This window comes from Mauremys reevesii, linkage group 3, assembly GCF_016161935.1.
Source record: "Mauremys reevesii isolate NIE-2019 linkage group 3, ASM1616193v1, whole genome shotgun sequence".
NCBI lineage: Eukaryota > Metazoa > Chordata > Testudines > Geoemydidae > Mauremys > Mauremys reevesii.
The window spans coordinates 18,078,484-18,102,988 of record NC_052625.1 but is presented as its reverse complement, the minus strand read 5'-3'; the positions used below and the strand labels follow the sequence as shown (position 1 = coordinate 18,102,988).

Sequence of the window (24,505 nt, the reverse complement as noted above, 5' to 3'; positions counted from 1 at the left end):
ACCAGTCTTCTCTTTTTCAAACTAAACAAACTCAGTTTTTTCCAATCTCTCCTCATAGGTCATGTTTCCAGACCTTTAATCATTTTTGTTGCTCTCCTCTGGACTTTCTCCAATTTGTCCACATCTTTCCTGAAATGTGGCGCCCAGAACTGGACACAGTACTCCAGTTGAGACCTAATCAGTGTGGAGTGGAGCAGAAAAATTACTTCTTGTGTCTTGCTTGCAACACTCTTGCTAATACATCCCAGAATGTTTGCTTTTTTTTTTTTGCAAGTGTTACACTGTTGACCCATATTTAGCTTGTAATAGAACTGCTATAACCCCCAGATCTCTTTTTTCAGTACCCCTTCCTAGGCAGTCATTTCCCTTTTTGTATGTGTGCAACTGATTGTTCCTTCCTAAGCGGAGTACTTTGTCCTTATTGAATTTCATCCTATTCACTTCAGACCATTTCTCTAGTTTGTCCAGATCCTAGTAAGATCCCGTCCCTGCCCTGAAGCGCTTACAGTCTAAATAAACAAGACAGACAAAGGAAGTGTTATTACCCCATTTAATGGCAGGGGAACTGGGAGGCAGAATGATTAAATGGTTTGCCCAAGGACACAAGACATTTGTGGCAGAGCTGGGATTTGAACCTAGATCTCTCTACATCCAGTGTCTTAATCTCAAGATCTTTCCGCCTATTTCGAAACCAAGAAATAAGTGACATGTCTGTCTGCTTTGATCCATCTATGTGACCATATATGATCTAATATTAAAACAACCCTGTGCTATTTGTGCCTCCGTCGTGATCTGTGAAACTTGTGGAGCACCATTCTGTTCTGACTTACCATATGTTTGTTTGCTGCTGTTCAAAAAAAATTAAGAGAAGGAATAATGGACCACAGTTACTGAACAATATGGACGATTTCTGGAGACAGAATATGTTACCTCAAGGTGATAAATAGGGAGTTTTTCCTCATATTTCTTTCCTAATTTAAAAGCGACTGTTTCTGTAGTGTTGATGTATTTCACTGACCTTCTGGAGAAGAACGCATCTGGAGCAGACTTTTAAAACACAGTCAGGACCCCAGCCACAAGGGAGTCTAGGGCTGATGATGCAATTTATCTGGGGTGTCTTGGGAAGTGACTGGAATGCTGTGGTAATCTCATAGCAGAAATGCAATACACTGTGTTTTCAGTTCACTTTTTAATTTAATTTAATTTAATTTTTGCAATAGCCAGATTGTGTTGGCTATACTGTGACCCATGCTGGGTGTGATATGGAGCTGCATAGCCTGTAGGGGATGCACTAGGAGGCATAGGATCTCTGATCCAGCTCCCAGACATGATCAAAATAATCCTTTCATTCCTATAATTTTTTGAAAAAATCCTGAAATGGAGCTTCTGTCTGTCTGTCTAGATATATAGATACATCAATATATTGTGAATATATATTGTGTATTATCTTATTTATATGTGTATATCTGGATTCTTGTGCAGCTGACTAATAATAACCCTCCCAAAGGCTTTTCAGTCTTGTGTATGTTTACATGTGGTTTAAAACATGGAATCTAAGGAGGTCACTTTCCTTCACTCAGATATTTTTCTACAAAATACAGCTGCAGAGCACCGTAAGAAGCAATGTTCTTGTGGTATTTTCACTAGCAGTTCTGCAGGAAGTACTGTTCTCTCTGTGTTTCCATCCATTACCAACCACTTACCCAGCATCCTGAGCTGAGTCAGTGGTACAAGGTTGTTCTTAATTTGCTTCTTCTAGTTTTCAACTCCCAAAAGGGAGGTGGGAGGAAGCTATCCCAAAGGTTGACCTTCTTGCCTATGTATCCAGGTCTGGAAAGCCACTTCAAATTCCTATGTCAATAGTTTCATTTCCTGACCAGCCCACTAACATCAAGCACTGAGGAGAGAGTGTTTTAACTGCCTTTTGTTTCAGCCAAAGTTTGTGTTTATATTTTGGTTACATTGTGCAGGAGTAATAAGTGCTTTTGAAGTGACAACTCAACAGCATATTAAATGATTAAATGTGAAATGGCAAGTTTTGAGTTAGAAATTCAGACAATGAGAATTTCAACTCGGCCACACTTGTACCATTTTGATGGCAACATTTTCTGCTGAAGAACTAAATATTAGAGCAGAGTTGTTAAAAATAATCAAAGAGAATAATTTTTTCTGTGAATAATTGTTTGAATTTGAAAATACATTTTGATTCAACCATATCTCAATGGTTTGAGCATTGGCCTGCTAAACCCAGTGTTGTGAGTTCAACCCTTGAGGGGGCCATTTGGGGGTTGGTCCTGCTTTGAGCAGGGGGTTGGACTAGATGACCTCCTGAGGTCCCTTCCAACCCTATGAATCTATGTCTATATCGATTTCTGATTTAACCTTTGGGCCAGATTCTCAACTTGTAAACTGGTGTAGAGCCATTGACCTGATTTACAGTAGCCGAGAATATGGCCCTCTGTGTTCACTTTCTGCTAGAATTTGACAGCTTGAGTTTTAATTGCCCGAATAGTAATTAAAAAACATTTTTAAACTCAGACACTTCAGTTGTCATTAAAGGGAATTTCCAGTTTGTGTATCTGGTTGTTCTGTTTGAAATTTGCAATGTGCAGAGATCATTCAATTGGATGTCAAGGCAGGAATCACCATTTGGCACTGTGTTATACGGAGTCTTACAAATATGTCTGGTCACAATTTTTTGTTTTAAACGTTTTCTTCAATAAACGTTTTTTTGTCAAAATGTAAATTTCCATGGAAATGTTCTGGATTTTCACTGGAAAAAAAACAAAAACTCCATGAAAACTCAAAAGTTGTATGCTGGAACAAAAACATTCCCCGATGAGTTCCACTTACAAGCCCTTAGCACGTGAGCACCTTTCAGTCTTTGAAGCAATGCTTGTATTGTTGTTAGCTTTGTGACCCATGTCACTACCATTAAGTTGCGATATTAGATATTTCATGGTGATCATTTTGTGAGCTGTCCAGAAAAAAAATCATAAAGAAATCCAAGATTAATTTGGATCAACAAATAGGGAATTCTATAGGCTTCTCATGAACAGAGATAACATCCATGCCAGGCCGGCTGTACTAGCCAATGTGGAGATGAGGTCTGGTCCATTGTTCCAGCCCCTTGAACTTTGTTGCTTGTGGCATTACAGACCCTAAGGTCTTGCACTCAGGGAGCAGAATTATTCCGGACTCCAGTGCAAAGGCTGGGTGAATGGCTCCTGATGCTCTTTTATTCTTTTGTGCACCTGTGCAGTCTGGTTCTGTGTAACCTTTTCTTTTTCTCCTTAGCATTTTACATCTTAGTCCCTGGCACTGTTTCTCTTTAAGGTCTGCAACAGCTTGAATAGGAATTTGTGTCCGACTCTGCAGTCTGGGGCGTGTTCTTGTCAGTGTCTGTATTTTTTTGGTCTTAACCATTGTGTGCATAACGAAGTGCACTCATTCTAATTTCGCTCTACCTTTCCATCTTCTTGAAATCATCATATTAAAAAAGCTAAACACTCCCATCCTGAAAACATCCTTTTTGAGGTCACAACTTGTCATTTGAACTTGTTACTTGAAAGCTCCCCATCCTGTCTGTTAGTATGTAAAGTCACTTGCCTCTAGAGCTGGGCCAATAATTGCATTTTCAGTTTGCTGCAGTAGCAAAAAAAAAAATTCATTTGTGTCAAATCAAATCTGTAATTTTGTGGAATTTTTGGTGAATCAAAAAAGGCCATTTTAGATCTGTTCCAGAGCCTGGTTCTTCTAAATCCCAGGTGAGTGTCCAAACCGGTGAGCTACAGGTTATAAGGGGGAGCAGCGGCAGCAGCCGCCCTCCCCCAACACGCCCCTGCTACCACCATCATCCCCTCCTCCTTCTCTTCTTCCTCTGGCCATTTTGTCAATGGCCAAAATTATTCTTTTGACAAGAATAGTTTTGGATCCCCCAAAACTTCATTTTTCAGCATATAACTCTTTGTCTGAAAAATTTCACTCAACTCTACTTGCGTAAAGTTTCTTTCTTTTGGATGTTACACTGTTGTAATGGTTAATGTAATTGTTTCTCTGAAAAAAAAACCATGGAGGTTTGTGATGAGCATTACATATAATGAAGCCACTGTGGAATATTCATTTACTTTCCTGGGTTATGAAGCCTGGTGGAAAGTCCTCCTGGACTGTTTGACCACAAACACTTGCAGCTCTGCATTAAGACAATGATTATAATGAAATCTCCTGCTTCAGAGTTTCAGCTGGTTACCTGCAGAGGGCAGGAAGGACCTGCAATGATGCACAATTGGCCAGATATATTCTCAGGAGTGGGAGGACAGGTGGTTCACTTTCCTGTGAATTATCAGAGATTGGGCGCAGTTGGAAATGGACAGTGCTTTGAGGTGATACCTGGCTAGTGGGTCTTGCTCACATGCTTAGGGTCAAACAGACCAACAAGTTTTGGGTTGTGAAAGATTTTTTCCCCAGGACAGATTGGCAGGGATCTTAGAGGACTTTCACCTTCCTCTGGAGCATGGGGTCTGGTTCACCGACTGAGATCATCTGGGCATATCTCACCTAATAAATTCCCTGCCCTTGCAGGGATGTCGAGCATTGGTGGCCTCTCTGTCTTTCCTGTACTCTGCTTGGGGCACACCACAGTTCACACTCCTGAGGACTGAAACGCTTTGATCTAACTAAAATCATTGGGCTCAATATTGGGGTAGCTGGGTGAAATTTAATGGCCAGTGATGGGCAGGAGGTCAAACTACATGATCTAATGGTCCTTTGTGGCCTTAAATGCTATGAAATCTATGAAATGTGTATGTCCTGTATACTGTTGTCTGTCATTACTCTGTCCCTGTCTGAAGTGTTTATGACTATTGCACATTGTGCTCTGCTGTTTGTCTTTTTATAAGGCGGTTCAATAACTTTATTTTAAATTTATTACTGCCAAAAGCAATACACCCCGGAATGATACTGCAAGTCAGCAGAATTACACCAGGAATGAATTTGACCCCATGACTGAAAAGAAGTCTCATTTTCCATATGACCTAATTTATCCACGAGGAGGAACACACATGATCTGAGTTACTTTCTTTACAAGAACATATATCCAGTGATTAATTGTCAGCCTAAGTGAAGTTCTCCATGGATTGAATCTCCAGTCCTTAGTCTAAATAGGAAACATAAGAGTGTGAACACACACTCTTCTCCTTAGATATCTGCTGTTTCTCTCCTAGCACCCCACAGTGACTTTAGTGGCATTCTTTCTGTTTTCAATTTGGATTTGTCTCCATAAAAATGAAGCAATAACCTGATTTCTAGTAGTATAAACCGTACAAAATTAAAGCTTTAAGATGTGCTGTGGATACTGATTTCCTGGGTTGCTATCTCAAGTAGATGGGAAAGGGAAATGAAAGGAGGAACCATATTAATATGAAATGAGATCTGTTCATATGTGAAAAATACGCAAGGACTAACTTACAGGCCAGAAGAGCTTCACATTAGTCCTACTGATTTGGTCAGGGGAGGTTTTTGTTTTGCTGACCCGATAAAGCCAGACACAAGGATTCTGGTTCAAATATTGTCGTTGGTAATATTCGGACTCTCCCCTATAAGTATGTCCCAGCCACTGGTTGATAGGTCTCCTTTAATAGGTTATGTCTGCTCAAGTGTCTAGTTCACCAACTGCCAGTCACAACAGTCTGCTTTACATCCCTTGTTTCTGCCTTATATACTCATAGACTCTGTGGGGTTCTGCATATCCCTCAGTACAAGGAACAATGTGTTTGTGATGCAGATTTCTTTGATTCTCTAAAGAATTTCACAGACTCTGAGCCCATCCCTGCAGGGAATTCTACTTTTCATCTCTCTCCACAGTATGTACAGCTTTCTTCTGATCTGGATTGTTTTATTAATTAAGATTTTTAAGTAGGGTATCAGAGTTTAGCCGATATCTGTTGGTATACAAGGACTTGCTCTCAACAGAGAAGAAGCTTCATTCTATAATGGAGGAATATAAACATTTACAAATGAACAAGGATGTTAGAAAACCACAGATAATGCTGAGGCTCGATGGATCAACAGGAAATTGTATGATAAATTATTTACTATAAGATTTCTGGAGTGTGAATGACAAATGACTATAGATTCCCTTCTGGGTCTTCTCTATAGCATGTTTAAGTTCTGCTAACCTAGGATATAATCTGGTTCAACAGGTTGAATGTATTGTTTTGTTGGATGAAAAGAAAGAGTGAAATCTACAGGATAGTTTTTCTTTGTGAGAGACCTCATCTCTTAAGTACATCGGGTGAAAAATATTTAATTAACATGGATTATTTAGGGGTAGAACCACTGTGGATCTCATTAAACAAAACAGTGAGAAGCGTTGTCATTCCAAGCTGGAAATGATGCCTAGCTAAGCCAATAAAACAGACATCAAAGGTGTACATATGGGTTACATTTTAATATTCTTCCAACATTTTTATAAAGAACTGTTACTAATTTTAAACTGCATTGGTAAAAACTTGACCCTTCTTTCTCTCTCTTTCTCTTTCTCTCTTTTTCAAGATAAATTTCTGAGGACCAGATTCTCAGCTGGTATAAATCACTGAAGTCAGTGCAGCCATGCTAATTTACACAGCTGAGGCTCTGGCCATAAGAAAGGTTTCCCCTTTCCAAATCACCACCATAGATGGAGGGAAAACAGAGGAATGGTGTCATCTGGATATGTGAATGTTTTGGCTGTCATACAACCATGGGATAGACCTATGATATGAAGACAAAAATATGGGAGTTATAGTTTGAACTGTTGCGATAACCCCATAAATAGGAGCAGAAATTTTGGCTAGAAGTTCTGTATTGAAACAATTTTGGAATGACACAACTGACAGGAAAATAACTGAAGACCTGGACTCTATGTAAGCAACCATGGGCCAGATCCTTAGCTGATGTAAATCAGTGTGGCTCCATTAATTTCAGGGCTCTGTACTTGAAGTCAAGGGAACTATGATGCAGTACACCATAGGAATTTTGTGCCAAATGTTTTTAGTCATACCAGTGGAGTATCTCCACTGCCTTCAGTGACATTATTTTGGATTAACAGTAGTATAAAAGAGAGTAGGATTTGGCCTTTTGTGTTTGGAGAGTGAAGATAAATGATTCATATAATTGCTTTTAGATCAAGGGATACTTTACTGATGAGATTGACTTAGTGTGGTGTTGCACATGTAATAGATCACATAGTAAACTATTTCCTGCATCACCCTGCTGTTACAGAAGGGTGTACATTCCATGCAAACATTCGCGATGATCCTGGCTTTTGTGATGTAAGTGGCAACCAAGACCTTATATATTCTCTAATGTATCACTTAAATGTGAATGAAGAACAACATTAAGCTATGTGTGCCTCCCTCCTGAGTTCCACTAGTAATGAGATCAGAATATCACCACTGAAGTCAATGGAGTTACTTGAGTTACATTGGCACAATGGTATAAAACAAGCAGTGGAATCAAAACTGGCTCCTGTTTGAGTTCACATGTGTATAGCCTGGAGGCCAAATTCTCTTCTCAGTTACTCCAATGAAACACTGTGAAGACAATGAGAATGCACCGGTATAAGTGAGAGGAGGATTGAATCCTCTGTAGATAGTCATTGCTGGGCAAAAAGGAATTTAGTAGCAATGGCCTCCTGCAATAAGCTCATTTATTAAAATTAATTTATAAATACATGTAATGGACCCTGCTTCTCAACTTTTTGCTCCACAGAGTGTCATGTATATCTTAGTATTGTGTGTCAATAAATAAGGGCCTGATCCAAAGGTCTTTGAAGTTAATGGAAGGATTCTCGTTGAGTTCAGTGGGCTTTGGATCAGATCCTGAGACCTTAGCCTGTAAATTATGTCGAAGTGGTGCCACAAGCCGGATTCTCTCTGGCCAGATGCTGTCTATGTAGTAGTGAGAATCCCTTTTCAATTAGGAAGACCTAAAGAGGAACACTGTAGTGCACAGCTTCTAGTCAGGAATTTCAAATGAGTTCATCATTAACGGTACTGGAATATTATCCCCTGCAAGAGCGCTAAAAAGAGGAGTGATTTTTAGTCCATGTAGGTGTCTTTGGAGTTATACTGTGCTTCTCCTTTAGTGCAACAGTTTTAGCCATATACTTATGATAAATGTATTTTAAGAATATAGGTAGAGTTTACATAAATATTTTCACCACCATGCTCTAAAAAGCATTTTAAACCCATGAACACCAGACTGAATTACTGAGGCTATATGGAAACACGAGAAGAACTAGGAAGATAAATATTTCATATTATATTCAAAGCATTTCCTATGATCGTTCTGTTTCCTGCTCTGCTTCCTAGAGTACTTCTGTACCCTCAGACTATCCTCTACCTCCCCTTTGCTGTATTAACCTTTCCCAGTGTCCCTGAGCATATGTCAGTTCCAAGTGGCATATTGAATCTGAAGTCCCAAGATGCCTACTACTGACAGTGACTTGAGCAAAACTGTAGGGAGTCCAGCTGCTGTTTTGTGCCGTCAGTGTCAAATAATAATAATGATAATAAAATAATAATTAATAATAACTAAAACACTGCTGCTATGGATATCCAACTTGTCACTGTGTGTAGGGTAGCCTCTGTATTTTCTTTCAATGCATGCTGTCAGGAAGTTTCTGTTCTATAGCTGGTTCTCTTAGGACAGGATTTTGTTAGTGCTTCCTGACTGCTGTAAACTTTGGTGCATCTTCTTGATATGTATGTTTGGGGTTTTTGTAGGGAGAGAGGGAGAAGTTTGTTGTTGCCATTGATATTTCCTTTGGGCTCTTCTAAAAGTCTGTAATGAATTATTTCCTCTTTCTGTTTCTCAGTTGCCATTGACATTAAAGAAACAGTGGGGCCAGATCAATGAAGTGATGCTGATTTTCATCAGTGGGGGATGTAGCCCAGAGCCCACAGCATCACCATTATTAACTGTTGGAGCAATCTCTGTCTTTGACCCAGTGCATTCTGGGATAGCACTGGCTACTTTCTTACACGTTGCCATTGTTTCTTTATTTTAACTCCTTGTTAAAAAAAACAAACTCTCCCACAACAGATCAATAACGAAAGTCAGGTGAGACACAGGGTGGAAGAATGGTCTTGTGGTTAGGGCATTGGTCTGGGATTCAGGAGATATAGGTTTATTTTGTGGCTCTGCCACAGACTTCCTATGCGACCTTGGGAAACTTGCTTAGGTAAAGATTTTCAAAGGCACAAATGTTAGTTAGATGCCTTACTCCTATTGAAAGTCAACAGGAGTCAGGCCACCCAACTGACATTTGAGCCTTTGAAAATCTCCTCCTCTGTACCAAAGTTCCCTAGTGGTAAAACAGATATAATAATAATAATTCCATCTCCTGTGGATAAATGCATTACTGTTTGCTAGGTGCTCAGATATTGCAGTGAAGTGGGCTCTATAAATATGTGGGTATTTTAATCAGATAGCCTCTTTGAGTACTTTTTACAAGTGATGCATTTAGTTTGGTTGCTATTTGGTTTGGCTTTTTTGTCACGATTGTTGTCTTTAATGGAAATTATTTCTTTAGGCACTGGAAAGAGGATCAAAGCTTTTCACACCCAGAGGGCAAAGTACACAGTTTTGTTTTTAAACTCCCATCCCTCCCATTAGGGTCAGATTCAGTCCCCCTGCAAGTGCAGTAGGAAGACATAGCTGGTTTCAAAGTGGCAGTACACTGATAGCAGAGTTTGGGCCAGGTTTTTATTCCATCTGATTCTATCAGGGTAACAATCTCAATTAAATTTTATAAGTATTTGGATATGAAAATAGTTCCATGTTTCAATTAAATTTAATTTTTCGGCACGTAGACAAATATTTGAACAACCAGCGGAAATAATAAATTACCAAGGTAAAGTGATTTCATTGCTTTTAAATGCAAAAGAGCTCTGTTGGGATTTTGACAGGAAATGACTGCATTTTCATATCCCATTCTACTGCAGGCATATAGTTTTACGTTTCAGTAGAATGAGGTGTCATTCATAAAAGAAATGAAATCAACAAATATACCTGGCTCTGGTTTAAAGCATCACTGTTGTCTCACGGCACAGTCAATTTTCTTCAAACAAAAACATGTTTGTAAGTGCAGCTTTGAAAGTCTGAGCTGTTCTCTCAGAAGAGTTTAATGAGTGCTTGTTATTGTGCCTATTTGCACTCTAACATTTCTTACTTTTCATCCTGAGTAATTTAATTAAGGTTTGTGGATCTGGTTTGGAAAAGATCTGACTACAGGGAATTCAGATGGATTCCAAGCTGAATCCGTCTTTGGGTGAAATAGTTTGGCAGAGGTAAACTAACAAAATGGTCGAAAAAAGAGATAGTGAGAGACATTATCTTTTATTGCAGGGAAATATAAACGAAAATTCTACTTGCAATCCAAATTTGATTCCTCTCTTTCTCTGTGAAAAGATTTTGATCAACTCTACTAACTATCTGGGGTCTTTCCATGTTACACAAACGAAAAAAAGTTCTATTCCACTTTTGGGCAGGGACTACCCCTTTGTTATATGTTTGCACAGTGCCTAGCACAATTGGTCCCTGGTCTGTAGGCACTGTCACAATAAATGATAAGAAGAAGAGTATTTCTGTGCAAGGGGAAGGGTAAAGCCTGACCAGTATTAATCATGTCTTAGGCCTGGTCTACACTGGGGGGGTGTCGATCTAAGGTACGCAACTTCAGCTATGTGAATAGCGTAGCTGAAGTCGAAGTACCTTAGCTCGAATTACTTACCCGTCCTCACGGCGCGGGATCGACGTCCGCGGCTCCCCCGTCGACTCCGCTACCGCCACTCGCTCCGGAGTCGACGGGAGCGCGTTCGGGGTTCGATATATCGTGTCTAGATGAGACGCGATATATCGAACTCCGAGAAATCGATTGCTACCCGCCGATCCGGCGGGTAGTGAAGACGTACCCTTAGAGATATACTACAGTACCGTTCATTTGAGCAGAGGTTTCATCACACAGTCTGGGTTCACAGGGGTGAGATGGGATTAATGCTTTATTTATACATGGCACACAAAAATCACTTCAGCTGCTGCTGGGGTTCTACATGGCAGCGGTTTGCCATGGAAACATCACACAAAGTTATGTACAGGAAGTGAAGAAAAATCCAAAATCCAGTGTCAACTACAGGGGGAATTTAGGTGGGTAAAATTCAATAACACAACTGGAATGTGGTCAAGATTGGTTAATTTCCCCTCTTCTTATGAAGTGCCCTGGGGAACTTGAATGATTACTAATAATCAGTGTGAGGATATATGTATTGTGTCTTTGGATCAGTAGCAGGAAGCTATGCAGGAGGGTAGGGACCTAGGAAGGTTTTAGGTAGATTCTCTACAGTGATGCACATAGAGAGAGAGAGGTTTTAGGGATAATACTGTATTAGTTCTAATAAAGGCCCTTGTTTAGCTTTACAATAAAGCGACACACTGATTATTGATCATTGTCCTATGACAACCAGGTCCTAAACTTTAGGTTTTATCCATAAGATGCTATTTCCGGCAGCAGTAGCTAGTGGCTAGTGTTGCCTAGTGGCTTTTTGGACATCTTGGCCCTGGTTTCTTTAATGCAGCAAATGGTCACACTATATCTAGGAAAATGTATCTGATATTTTTTTTCCCATGGCATCCATTGTAATAAGTCTCCTTGCCTCTTAAGTTCAATGTGCATGAATTCATAGGTTCACTTCGGTTGGTCTTAGTGCCGAGTGCTGCAGATGAACTGATTCGGAGGAGAAGGCCCATGTTATAGTGTTATATTGCGGTATACCTCTTTGGACAAATTCCCTGCTGGGTGTAACTCCACTGAAATAGTTACATGAACTGTTCTGTTTTTGTATAAACCGGGTCATTTAAAATCTGCTCAGTTGTTTCTTTGTCCTTCATGTTAGCGGCACTGACAAATATAGCAAAAGGGAAAAACTGATCAGTTACAGCCTAATGAGTTCCACATTGCTTCTAGAATTCATTTGTTTGTTTGTTGATACCGAGATTGCCAGTCCTTGTGAAAGTGAGGGACTAATAGTACTGATTACAATCAAACGAAAAGCAAACAGCGGACTTCGGTACGTCTGACTTTAATCAGTTCTATTAACTTCTATCCAGAGCTCTGCTGTTGCACCTCATGTTGATCCTGAAGCACTCCTGTTGTTGTGGCAGCATGTTTCCCAATACATTAATAACTTTACATAATTCTGAAATGCAGAAAACTCTGGAGTGGAATGTGGCAGCTGCCCAGCATTTCACAGCAATATTACACAGGAGTTTAGGACAGGAAGTGAAGAAAAATATTCCCACAAAAACTGAAGGGGGAAATTTATACCAGCAAAATGTAACTCTACAAATTAAAATGTGGTATGTGCTGTATTACACTTTGCAAACAATATGTAGGCCTCAGTTCTGCCCATAGAATTGAACCCAACTGGAGCTGCACACATGCTTCTGAGCGCAGCATGTGGCACAAGGTTCGTAAAGAATGTTGGGATCCTTTGGTTTAAAGTCACAACTTAGATGTAAGTTTAGTAGGTTTTTTTAAGGCCAGAAGGGACCTTTATGATCAGGATTGTACTCTTGTATAGCACAGGCCATGGACTTTCACCCACTAATTCTTGCATCAAGACCAATAATTTGTGGTTGAATTAGAGCAGTGGTTTTCAACCTCTCTTCATTTGTGGACCCCTAAAAAATTTCAAATGGAGGTGTGGACCTCTTTGGAAATCTTGGGCATAATCTGTGACCCCCAGGGTCGGGGGTCCGCAGACCACAGGTGGAAAACCACTGAATTAGAGCATATCTTTAACAAAGATGCCTAATTTCAAGTCGAAGACATCACCTCCTGTGGTGTGGTATTCCAACAGTTAATTACTCTTGTTAAAAAGGCACCGTGCTTTTTTATGGATTTTCAGTTTCTGTACTCAGAAAAGTTGTTGTTGTTGGCATAAAAAGGCTATTTCCAATTTGTACCTGGGTGATATACTTTGTTAAAAACACCACATTTGTTTAGTCAACTGCTGGTAAATAAATATAAGGCATAGTGCATAATAGACACTGACACTATAAGCAAGAATATTTTAAAATAAGCATACATTTCACCATAGCAAGCCAGTAACAATTGTCACTGGCCAACATTCTTAAATCTAGGTGCTTAAATTTAGGGTCTCAAATAACTATTTAGGTCTCAGTCCTGCTATGCACTCCATGTGGGTTAAAATGGAAAATCTGTAAGGTAAACCTATATGGAAGTAGATCTGTCCACCCAGCCTTTGCCACTAGACAGAAGTTGCATGATTTTGAAAGATCCTTGACAGTCACGGCTTGAGATTGCTCAGCACCTCTGAAAATCAGGTCCTTTGAATTAGGAGCCAAAATATATTTTTGGAAACCTAACTATAGGAATCTGTGTTGAAAAATGTGGTCAGCATTGTTGAAATTGAATTCAAGGAGCCCAGATTATGATTGCAAAAGTTGTATAAAAACTAAACAGGGAAACATTTAATATATAAATAAGAAAAAGAAAGAATAGGTTTTTATATCCAATTTGCCAGAGGGTGAGGCAATTTGTCCTTAACATCTAACCTTATTTTATACGTTTCTCCTTAGCAGGGGAAAAGAAATATATTTCCAAAGTATTGTACAAAAGAATATAATGCCCATCAGCTGCTAAAGAGAAACACTTGTGATCCCGGCAACATGTTCAATATTTAAAATCTCTGTCACTGATAATCTTGCTTTATGTCATTCACAGCTTTAAAGCTTCTCCCTCTGAGCAAGGATCAAATTCATAAATTATATTCCTGTTATATAGTCAGTCCTATAACTTTGATTGCCACAATGCTTTACGAAAAAGGAAAGCAAAGGCATTCACAGGAGCTAAATATTTTTTTTTCTCTTTGTTATAATCAAATACTCACGTTGGATACGAAAATCTAATAGTGACTAATGGACAATGCTCTTCTGAATTAGCAGCAGTGCATTCAGTACCTCTTTGAACAGTGATTATAATCTGTTGGAAGGGGGAATATCAATTTAAAGGTCAAGTGCTTTCATAAAAAAGGTGATTATTCAGTATTTCATATGTTGAACAAAAGCTTAGCAGGATTCATTGTGTGTCAGTTTCTTTTGTATATAGCATATATGCCGAGGAATGGATCGCTTAATTATATAATTATCTGTCTTCAGGGAAGATATCTGACGATGAACAGACGCTGTCAAATAGGTACTTTGCTTTGCTTGTGATTCTTAATCAATTACTATAATGACTACAGGTTACAAGTTGACTTTTAAAAAAAATAAAATAGAAATTACATTAACCACATCAAGAAGGATTTTTGTTGTGAAGGGGTTATTGTACCAAACTGAAAAGTGGAACACATTGCAAACAGAGTCCCACATTTATGGATGTGGCCTTTTTCTCCTCTCTCATTTTTATGTCATTCATTATTCTCCCTAAAAATATTCTATTGATCGGATACAAGTGAAAAATGGCTATGGGCCAAATTGAGAATTGATGTAAGCAGGTGCAGGCTGCAGCTAATGGAATTGAACCCACTTACTCCAGATCTGGTATATAAATATAACAACTAGAGCTGGAGAAAAATGTTAAGGATGTATAGTCTTAAAAAAAAAAGTCCCCTTTAAAAACAAAATCACAATTTTTTTGAAATTTTCAGGTTTATTTCCACAAACTCCCATTTCCCTCCCCCTATTAAAATATCAAGCCCACAATATAACTTTTCCAGAACTGATGAAATTATCCACTGTGAATATTAATTACCAAATGAATTTGTATCCTTTTGTTCTATTTGCAGCTAGCATTTGAGCTGATCCTGATTGCTACTAATGTGTTTGGAATTTATTGAAACACTTCAAGTATATTAGTCCATTCAGTGTTCACAAACTTTTCCCTTTCATAGTTTGCAGTTTATTTTTTGGGGTGTGTGGTTGTTTCTGCTTAGTCACTTGGTATTGTTTCTGCTCTCTGATTAGATTATAGAAACTTTTTAAGGAGGACAGTAATAAATGATTCATAGCAAATAAACTGTGAATAACTAATCACAAGCAGCAACTGTGTTTGTTTGCATATACATTTTTTTTTTACACAATAGGGATGTTTGTATGAAGCACAGCCATTTCTCAGACATTCATGCAAAGAGACTAATAAGGAACCAATAAAGGGTGCAAACTTAGATGAACCCCATAGCCATTAGGAAATGGAATGATTTTTTCCAAACACTGTTTTTGCAAAATTCAACCAGTTCTAGTCTTTTCACAAAACGGTTGTAGCTGAATGTAATTTCCAAATTATAAATATGCTATTACTGCTTTCAGAAGGAATCTAATAAATATTTTGAACATCCTGGGTACTTTTAGAAGGGGTTATGTCCCTGCAATTTCCCTTGCCTAGCTGAAAATAATTGGTTTTGGTTTTTTTGTGGTTTCACAACATCACAGATTATACTAGTTAATCTGAAACAAGAAAAAAATCTAGCTTTAATTAGTATTATTGTATCATAGTCCCCGTCCACACCTTAAAGTGTTTTTTATTCTGTGAACGGTGAGCACCGGCATAGTTCAGATTATTCATTTGATGCAAGCTGCCAAAAAACCTGTGTTTGGTTTTCAGTCCCTAAAGAATGCTATTACATAATGCTAGGTGAACATCCAAGTTTAAAACAATAGGCATTTGCTACTCTGGAGCACGGTTGCTTTTTTCAAAGGGTTTTCCTTGCTCAGCTCAGAGTGGCTGCACACATGGTAAATCTTTAACTTCAAGTGTCCTTCTGTGGTGACCAACTAAAATATTAGCAAAATAAATGTTTTATGGGAAAATGTTGGCAGGAACCCCAACAGAAACAGGTGGTATTGGGTTATTTCAATATAATGTAATGATGCAGCCAGGTTTCCATCTGGACAGCATGTGGTTGTGTCTACTTAGAGAGTATCAAAGAGTGTGAGTATGCACTAGGGATAATGGTGGTGCACAAATGTGTAGCTAGATGGCTACTTTACAAAATAATAGTCTGGGTTCTAGGTCCTCTGGGTTAAATACTTTTACTGTCAGAATCTGAATTTCTTCATAAAATATTAAAGATGAAGCAAACCTCTGACATGCAATACCGAGCTGTGTAATTATAAGGCAGTTCCTGGAAGCCAAGTATTGTTCACATTATAGCTAGGCATTTATTATAAGAGTTCATTACCCTTGGAAGCTAAGACATATTTTAGAGCGTGTGCCTTGGAACAGAAGCCGTTTTAGCAAGCTTTGCTATAGTATGAATAAAAGCCCCAAGCTAGCTGATCAGAATACAGTTTGGAAATAAGAGAGGAGTTAGTGGAAACAAATCAGGTGCTCGCTAAAACTATACATACCATACCTGGTGTAAATTGGCGTCGCTTCATTGACTTCAGTGGTTTACAGCAGGTGAGGATCTGGCCTGTACGCTCTTGCTTCAACACTGGGGAAGATGTTTCCAGTTGACAAATTACCCCTCCTCCCCCACCGCTCCACTCCCCCATCACAGTGCCCAGTTACAATGATGTGTTACGAGCAAGCTCAGAGCTGGATTTTGCGTTCAGACCTTTGCAGAGAGAGGCAAACCGTGACTTCAGTGGGGTTGCACCAGTGTAACTGAAGGCAAGATTTGGCCCTGTAAACTCTATTTGCTCTATTAAGGCACATACTGTGGGCTTAAGTGTGAGATTTGCACACACCCTTGGTGGGGGGGAGGGCACTGAACACGGGTACTCTCTCGTGGGGTCATTCTATGGGAGGTGAGTGCGGAAGAAGGAGATTCTTGCACATGGTACCAGGTGCAAGACAGAGGAAAATCAGGTCCATAGGGCCAGATCCTAAATGGCAGTAAATCGACATAGCTTCATTGACTTCAATGGAGATACACTGATACACACCAGCTGAAGATCTGCCTGTGCTCTGTGCACTAAACGGTCTCTCAGGAGCCCTTTGTTGACGTATATGTGCGTGTGTATAATATATAAAAAATGTCAACAGAGAGAATATTGATATATAATATAGATGCATTTAATAATTCCCCATGTCTCTTCTCCTTCTCTCACTCACTGATGACCTGATTACAGCTGGAAACAATTCTGCCTGCCTGAGTTAAGAACCCACCCAACAGCTTAGGGTGCTGGCCAGCAGTACTTGGCAGTTAAAGAGCAACATGCTGCTACCATTAATCGGTAGTACCACACAGAGATGCCAAGAGCCATGGAAAATGTGAGTTGTAACCCTGCTGATGATGAGTGATGATTATAATATCAGTGAACTATTTAACAATAATGAGTATTGGACAGTTTTGGAAAAAACCTTCCCTTTCATTTCAGTTGGTATTTAAAAAAAAAACCAAACAGTTACTACAGGCACCTGACACCAAGAGATAATATTTATTTGTGCCAAATATAGCCCCTCTTCCCAACATATTGCTATTTCTAGAGCTCATCTGTGATGCATATTTTGAGAGGAAATGTGATCAGAATGGGAGCTGAGAGCTTGGCTTCTTAGGCCCTGATCCAGCAAAGCACTTAAGCAGGTGTGTAACTTTAAGCACATAAGTAGTCTCACTTAGGTCCATGGGGTAATTCTTGAATTTAAAGACATGTTTTTAAATTTTTTGCTGGATCAGAGTTTCAGATGATGATACTGGGTCTGAAACAGATACGGGGCAAGTCATTTAACCTCTCTGTGCCTCAGTTTACCCACTGATATCATCATACTTGCAGTGCCTCTCATGAAGGTTATGACTTTGCAAATGTAAAGGAGTTAAGCTTTACAAGGTGCTTTGAGATCCATGAGAGAGAAGTGCTGTATAAAGCACTCTGGTGATGTCATCTTTTACCAGAATCGAATTGTGGACTTCTTTCTTTTAAAGTCCTTTCCACAAACTGCAAGGATCTTTGTTATTTGCACTTTTTCTTGAATACAAGTATTACTGAACAGCTGGTTGATCACTTCAGAGATGGTCTCATTCCAAATTCAGGCTTCCGCCACTCAGACCATGTGTCCTTGATATGTGTAGCATCTTTCCTTTCTTTCGGGAAACAAAACAAAATGTTGGGCAATGAGGCTAGTTTGCTCCGCCCAACACAGAACTGGGATTGTCCAGCTGACAGAGGAAGGTGTAGCTAGAGCCAAAGGATCTGCAGATGTAAAAAAGCATTAAAGTGATGTTGCAAATGTCTCTTTAATCCTCCATAGTAGCCACAAGTCAGTCACTTGTGAAAACAAACAGTCCTGTAATACATGGGGTAGGGGTCCCTGTGCATGGGGTTGCACCTTGTGGGCTAGATTCTGACACGCACAGATTGGGGATACTCATAGAGTGTAGTCAAGCATGCTGACGGTGTAAGAGTTGCAGAATGTGGCCCTGAGAATGTAAGTTGAAATTTATACCATGAATATACCTACCCGCTGACAGAGAATCTTCCAGCATGATTCTGAGTGAAACTGATCATTTGAAGAATGGAAACAAGCAAGAAAGCTAAACTGTCATCCTTTCTTCGGAGGACCTAAAAGAACCAAGAGTGAACAGGAGCATGATATGATGGCGAAGACACAAATTGATGTTTCTCCAGGAAATCCTAGATATTTTTCAGGATTCTCTGTAATAAATTATCAGACAGGAGGCCACCTGTGTGCATAAATTTGGCCTCCTCTAAATTTCGTAATATTTGACCTACGACTTCCTCCATCACACACACATTAACGAAGAGAGAGAGAGAAAAAAAAACCTCTTTGAATCACTGATTCAGATCAGAATGAGGCCAGAGTCATTACTCTCTGTGTGGTGTTTGGTGGCCTGTGTGAAAAGAGCGATTCCAAGTGCACAGGAGACAACATCACAAAAAGCATTAGAACACAGTAGGAGAGACTAAGGGCTAGGTCGCAAGTGGCCCTGTATAGCTCCATAAGGGGTGAATGGGTTAGCAAGAAGCCTCCCCTTTCCTGCTCACCATAGTCGTCTCTATGCTCTGGGAAGGAAGCTAAAAAGGGGGATCTGAGGCGAGGAGGTGGAATTATGGTCCCATTTCTTCTCTGCATTGGCCCCTAGAGTGGAGCTGGTGCTCCGGAGGGAGCCATCTGGAGGGATGGCACAGATTGCTCACACTTCGTGTATAAGAAGCAGCCCTGGCAGAAACAGTGAGGAGCAATCTTTCTGGTGTTCCTGAGGCTGTGCAGCTCTTTGGACACCTCCTCTCCAATATTTGGGTCTGGAGGTGGTTTCTCCGTAGGAGAGTTGAGGCACAGCTCCTGGGGTGGTGTGAACCTTTCTCACTCTCAACTGCAGATAAGCCTAAATCGGCATGGAACAGTGAGTCTAGGAAGGTTTGTTTTTCCCCTACTAACGGGGCTGTTAGGAAATTGGATAACTATTCTTATTAGAGTGTTGTTGTAGCCATGTCAGTCCCAGGATATTAGAGAGACAAGGTGGGTGAGGTAATATCTTTTATTGGGCCAACTTCTGTTGGTGAGAGAGACAAGCTCAGACCTGAAGACGAGCTCTGTGTGGCTCAAAAGCTTGTCTCTCTCACCAACAGAAGTGGGTCCAATAGAAGATATTACTTCACCTATCTTGTCTCTCTAATATTCTTATTAGAGTGTAACATTTACACCACCATGACTTCCAGAAGGCCTAGTTTGGTTCAGGGCCCCATTGTGCTAGGTGCTGTATCGACACACTGTCCTTGCTCAGTGGGACTGCAGTCTCCAGGGTTGTCAAGCTGACGTCTTTTGCAAACCCTGAGAAATTCCAAATTAAACAGTTAGATTGAGACATGAGCTGCAGATGTGCAGGAGAATAAGGGAGAACAAGAACTCCTTTTATAATCCAGAGAATTATATCCCAGAGATTTGTCACGAGGGCACAATGGGCCAGATTTTCAAAAGTGTTTTGGTACCCAAAGCTGCAGATAGGTACTTAGTGGGATTTCCAAAAGCACCTAAGATGATTAGGCACCTAATTCCCTTGATTTCAATGGGAGTGAGCCACAGACCTGCTTAAGTACTTTTGAAAATCCCACAAGGTGCCTATTTGCATCTTTGCCTAAACACCTTTGAAAATCTGTCCCGGTGCCTCCTGGGTCTGCTCTTAGGGAGGTGCAGTTTACGCACCGCTCCTTACTCAATGTGGTGCCGAAGGCACAATATAGTCACAAGAGAGTGTTGGATCTTGAGTGCTTTGTACTTCTTCCCAAGCAGCAACAACTTCCTCGTTGTCTCTGAATTCCAAAGCTTCACCACTCATGTCTTGAAAAATGTATAGCCCATCACTGCATTTGCATCGCGACGTGCAGCTCCAGCTCAAAGGCCTGCATTTCAAAGAACCCAAATGAAATGAATAGGCAGCAGGTTTAAAACAAACAAAAGGAAGTATTTCTTCACATAATGCACAGTCAACCTGTGGAACTCCTGGCCAGAGGATGTTGTGAAGGCCAAGACATATAACAAGGTTCAAAAAAGAACTAGCTAAATTCATGGAGGGTAGGTCCATCAATAGCTATTAGCCAGGATGGGCAGAGATGGTGTCCCTAGCCTCGGTTTTGCCAGAAGCTGGGAATGGGTGACAGGGGATGGATCACCTGATGATTACTTGTTCTGTTCATTTCTTCTGAATCACCTGGCATTGGCCACTGTCAGAAGACAGGATACTGGGCTAGATGGACCTTTGGTCTGACCCAGTATGGCCGCTCTTATGTTCTATTTTGGTTCTATCAGGAGTGGAGAAAGTCTGGGCGGTTGGATTTGTTCCAAAGCAGTTCATCAGCCCTTAATGTTTTCAAGAAAGTTTTATTTTGCCGCAGCGTCTACTAAAGAGTTTAAGGTTGCCCTGGCAGACGATCAAAACCTGTGTTATTTGCGACTGTAGTGACTTCATAGGGGTTTGCAGCATGGTCTCAATTAAGTCTAAAAGATCAGGAAGGTGTGTCTTTCTGTTCTTTACATTAAATGTATACAGTATCTCAAGTATTCTGGAGTTGAACATATGCCACTTTTTGAAGCTAGTATATTTGAAGCTCCTCTATGAAACATACTAGGATACATAAATAGATCTCCTGGAAACAGCCTAAGGTATAATTTTGTCATAGAAGATGCTGAAAAGTGCCGCCTTTAACAACATTTAAAAGTGAATACTTAAAGCTAGGGCAGAGGATTATTTTTTATCATTGAATAACATTATAAAGCTCTTTCCTTTCTTTCATTGGACCCCTTTCTGGGCATAGCAAGGCATAATAAAAACAATCAGTATATTCTCATTTTTCTGCGTGAAAAGATGAAGTCATGGCATATGGTCAGCTCACTAGTGCTGCTAATAATAAACCACAGATAATTAAGCACTGATTTATTTCTCTACGTAAGTGAAACAAATTGCTTTAACGGCTTTTTGCTGAGGACCATCCAGTCAGATGGATTATATATAGGAAGTTCAAACTAAAAATTATTAGCGATCATATTTCAGGGTGGTGGAGGTTTATAGTAGAAACAATAAGAAACCTAACAGAATGTGTCCTGCATTTTCATTGATGGAAAATCAGATATTAATCTGGGGAGAAGTCTAATTCTCAACACAGCTGCTCCCTTTGCTCTTGTGCTCCAGCTTCCGGTTAGAAAAAAAATGGAAACATGTTTAAAAAAATTGATCATAGCTTATAATAGCAATAATCACCTTGAAATTGGTTGTTACTACAGTTAATGAACAGAGTATTAGAGCGTAAAACGCCCTCAGATTCCCTCAGGCCATTAAGTAACAAGCTGGTTGTTAACTGCTGGTTGTACAGTATCTCTGTTTGGTGACTGTCTTTCAAAGACACGAGGCAAAATTGTGGCTTTAAATCACTGCCGGGGCTTGTCCTGGGGCATATGGGAGGGACTGGACAGGCAGATACAACACCTAAGGGAATGCTGGGGGAGCACACACATTGGCAGCAAGTCTGACACCCTTTGTCAGTGCAAGCGTGCGCGCAGTCCCCCTTTGCACTGGCCCAGCTCAGTAGACTGGTGTGGAGACGAGCATGCGTTCATGGATCACCTCCACTGCAAAAGATTTGTTCGGACACAGAGCATTGCCGGGGTGCTAGACTCTCCTGTTGTTACATGCTGGGAGCAGACGGGCTGGCACTGTGCTTAAAACCTGCATCCCAAAGGGCGAAAAGGCTGCCTGCACTTTTCCCCTCCTTGTGCACCCGTGCAGGGTATGGCGCAGTCGAGCCCATAGTGTGGTGATGCTGCTGGCTCTCTAAACCCTCCAATTTCTACTTTTTTCTTCTTTTTGCCTCATTCTATCCCTTGCTTCTGCATCTCAATGACATTCCCCACCCAGAGAAAGGGGGTTCAGTATAGCCTCCCCCCATGGAATCCATCAGTGTTTGTGTGAGCATCAGCCAGTAGGGTCCTTATGTGTGAATTGGAGCAATTCCCCCTCCATCCCCAAGCACTGTCTGTAGATCTCCCAGCATCCCCAGTGCCTTGGAGTAGCACAAACCCTATCTCTATAGAGCAGTGTCATGTATTGCCACCATGTATCTAGGCCTGTTCTGTTAAAATTGCCTTGCGTCTAGAACTAGACTTACACACTCCTCGGTTATTCAGGAGGTCAGATGAGACCTTCTGGCCTTAAATGAATCTCCATCTTATATGCGGTTTAGTTAAATATAATCTGTGAAATATGTTTTCTGTTTTTTCATTTTGCGTAAATATCTGTATTGCATCACATTTAATAACAATCTTGACTTCAGCTGCATGCACTGAACATCCTCCCTTTGCCAGCGGGAACCGCCAGGATTTAGATACATCTTAGCTCCTCTTAAACTCAGCCAGTTACATAGCCTTATCTCCCTGCAACTCCTTTCTATGCTGTGGGGTGTATTTACAGAAGGGAAAAATATTCCTTATGTTTGCAAATCTGTATGTAGACACCAGATGGTTGTGGGAAAGGTGAGAACAGTTTAGTTTATCAACTCATCAACTCCTGTGCTTCCTGGAACTTCTATTCAGCCATTTCAAAGCACTGTCTCAGTTGGTGAAAATAATAGATGAAAGACATCTCATGCCAGCTAAGTAAACCACAGAGATCTTCTGCCTGATGATTCATAGGTACCATTGCAGACTTTCCCTGCACTGCGCACACAGGCCCTCACAAGATTCTTACAAATATGGACTTACTGTTTTAGCTTTGATGTTCCTGGACCAAATTCTGATCTGGTGTAAGTGAGTGCAATGATGTTGACTTCAGTGGAGTTGCACCTGCTTACATTAAAACTGAATTTTGGCCCACTGGGTTTCAGGGTGTTCCCAGCCTGTGTGATTTACTAAACGGAGCTTTGCTGGCCCTTGAGAACTTGGTGCCAAGGACAGAAAACATCACATGAGAGTGCTGTTCTCCTAGTACTTTTCACTACGTTTATTACCTGGATTTAAGAGTTGGGGAGCAGTGGGGTCAGGGCACACAATGTGTATTGGTGTGTTTCAAGCATTGTCGCAATACGATCTTGCATTTCCATCCACCCCCATAGTAGCTCTTGGACGGTTGCAATCTTTTTACCTTACCTAATTATCTAATCAGTGGGCAGTAACTCTTAAGAGAGAGGTTTCAGCTGAATACAGTTGCTATAGTATAATAATCTGTTCATGCTTTTCTTTACAATACTACACTATGGAACAATAACTTACTGTAATTTCCCATAATGCCAACCATTCTTTTGTCCAGCCACATCTTTTGTCCTGATTCACGCTTTCACTGGAAATAAATTTGGCCCATTGCATCTTGACATTACCTTGGAAAATTGCTTCATGAATGCCAGTACTTGCAGCATGCCTGCCTTGATATAGTGGGGGAAGAGGGTGCAAAATAGGATATGTGGTAGATTTTGTCCAGGAGAATTCCGGGGGGGGGGGGCCCGGGGGGGCGGCCGGGGGGGGGCTCTAGACCCAGCGCGAGCTGGCGGCAGGTCGGAGAGCGGGCCCGGGTGAGTGCTGCGGCGGTGCCGCGGTCCCGGACCTGTGACGCCGCCCGCTTGCAGGTCCAGCAGTCAGCCCCAGCCGGCCCGCGCCGCGCTGCTCTGCCGCTGCGCCGCGGCAGCAGGTCCGTCGTCCCCCCGGCCCCCCGGCCTGCCCGAGAACCGCCCAACCCCAGGGGGCCCAGAAAACGGGGGCCCCCCTGCGGCGGTGAGCCTGGGGGGCCCCCCCTCTTGCCCCCTCTGGGCGGCCCTGGATTTTGTTTGTGAGAGCGAAGATGATCAAATCAGGAACACTATGAACACTGCAGATCCATTAATTAATTAAATGTTTACTCTGTTCTCCCAAGAGGTTTTTGTTCAGATATATTAGCTTGCTTGAAAGCTCTTTGAAAAAATATTCTTCAGAAAAATTGTTTGTAAAGGATCCTGGCTGTCTTCATAGAAGACAAAAGGCCTGATCCAAAGGTCATTGAAATCTATAGAAAGATTCCCA

At 40.8% G+C, this 24,505-nt stretch overlaps 2 long non-coding RNA genes across 2 annotated transcripts in view; both read left to right on the top strand.

The window, feature by feature from the left end:
- Positions 1 to 24,505, top strand: part of LOC120401689 — a 225,062-nt gene that overhangs the window by 91,469 nt on the left and 109,088 nt on the right. The window lies entirely within an intron of this gene.
- Positions 12,246 to 18,613, top strand: LOC120401690. Its single transcript, XR_005596648.1, has 4 exons — positions 12,246 to 12,373; positions 14,221 to 14,257; positions 17,137 to 17,278; positions 18,477 to 18,613. It is a non-coding gene; the product is annotated as an uncharacterized LOC120401690 (long non-coding RNA).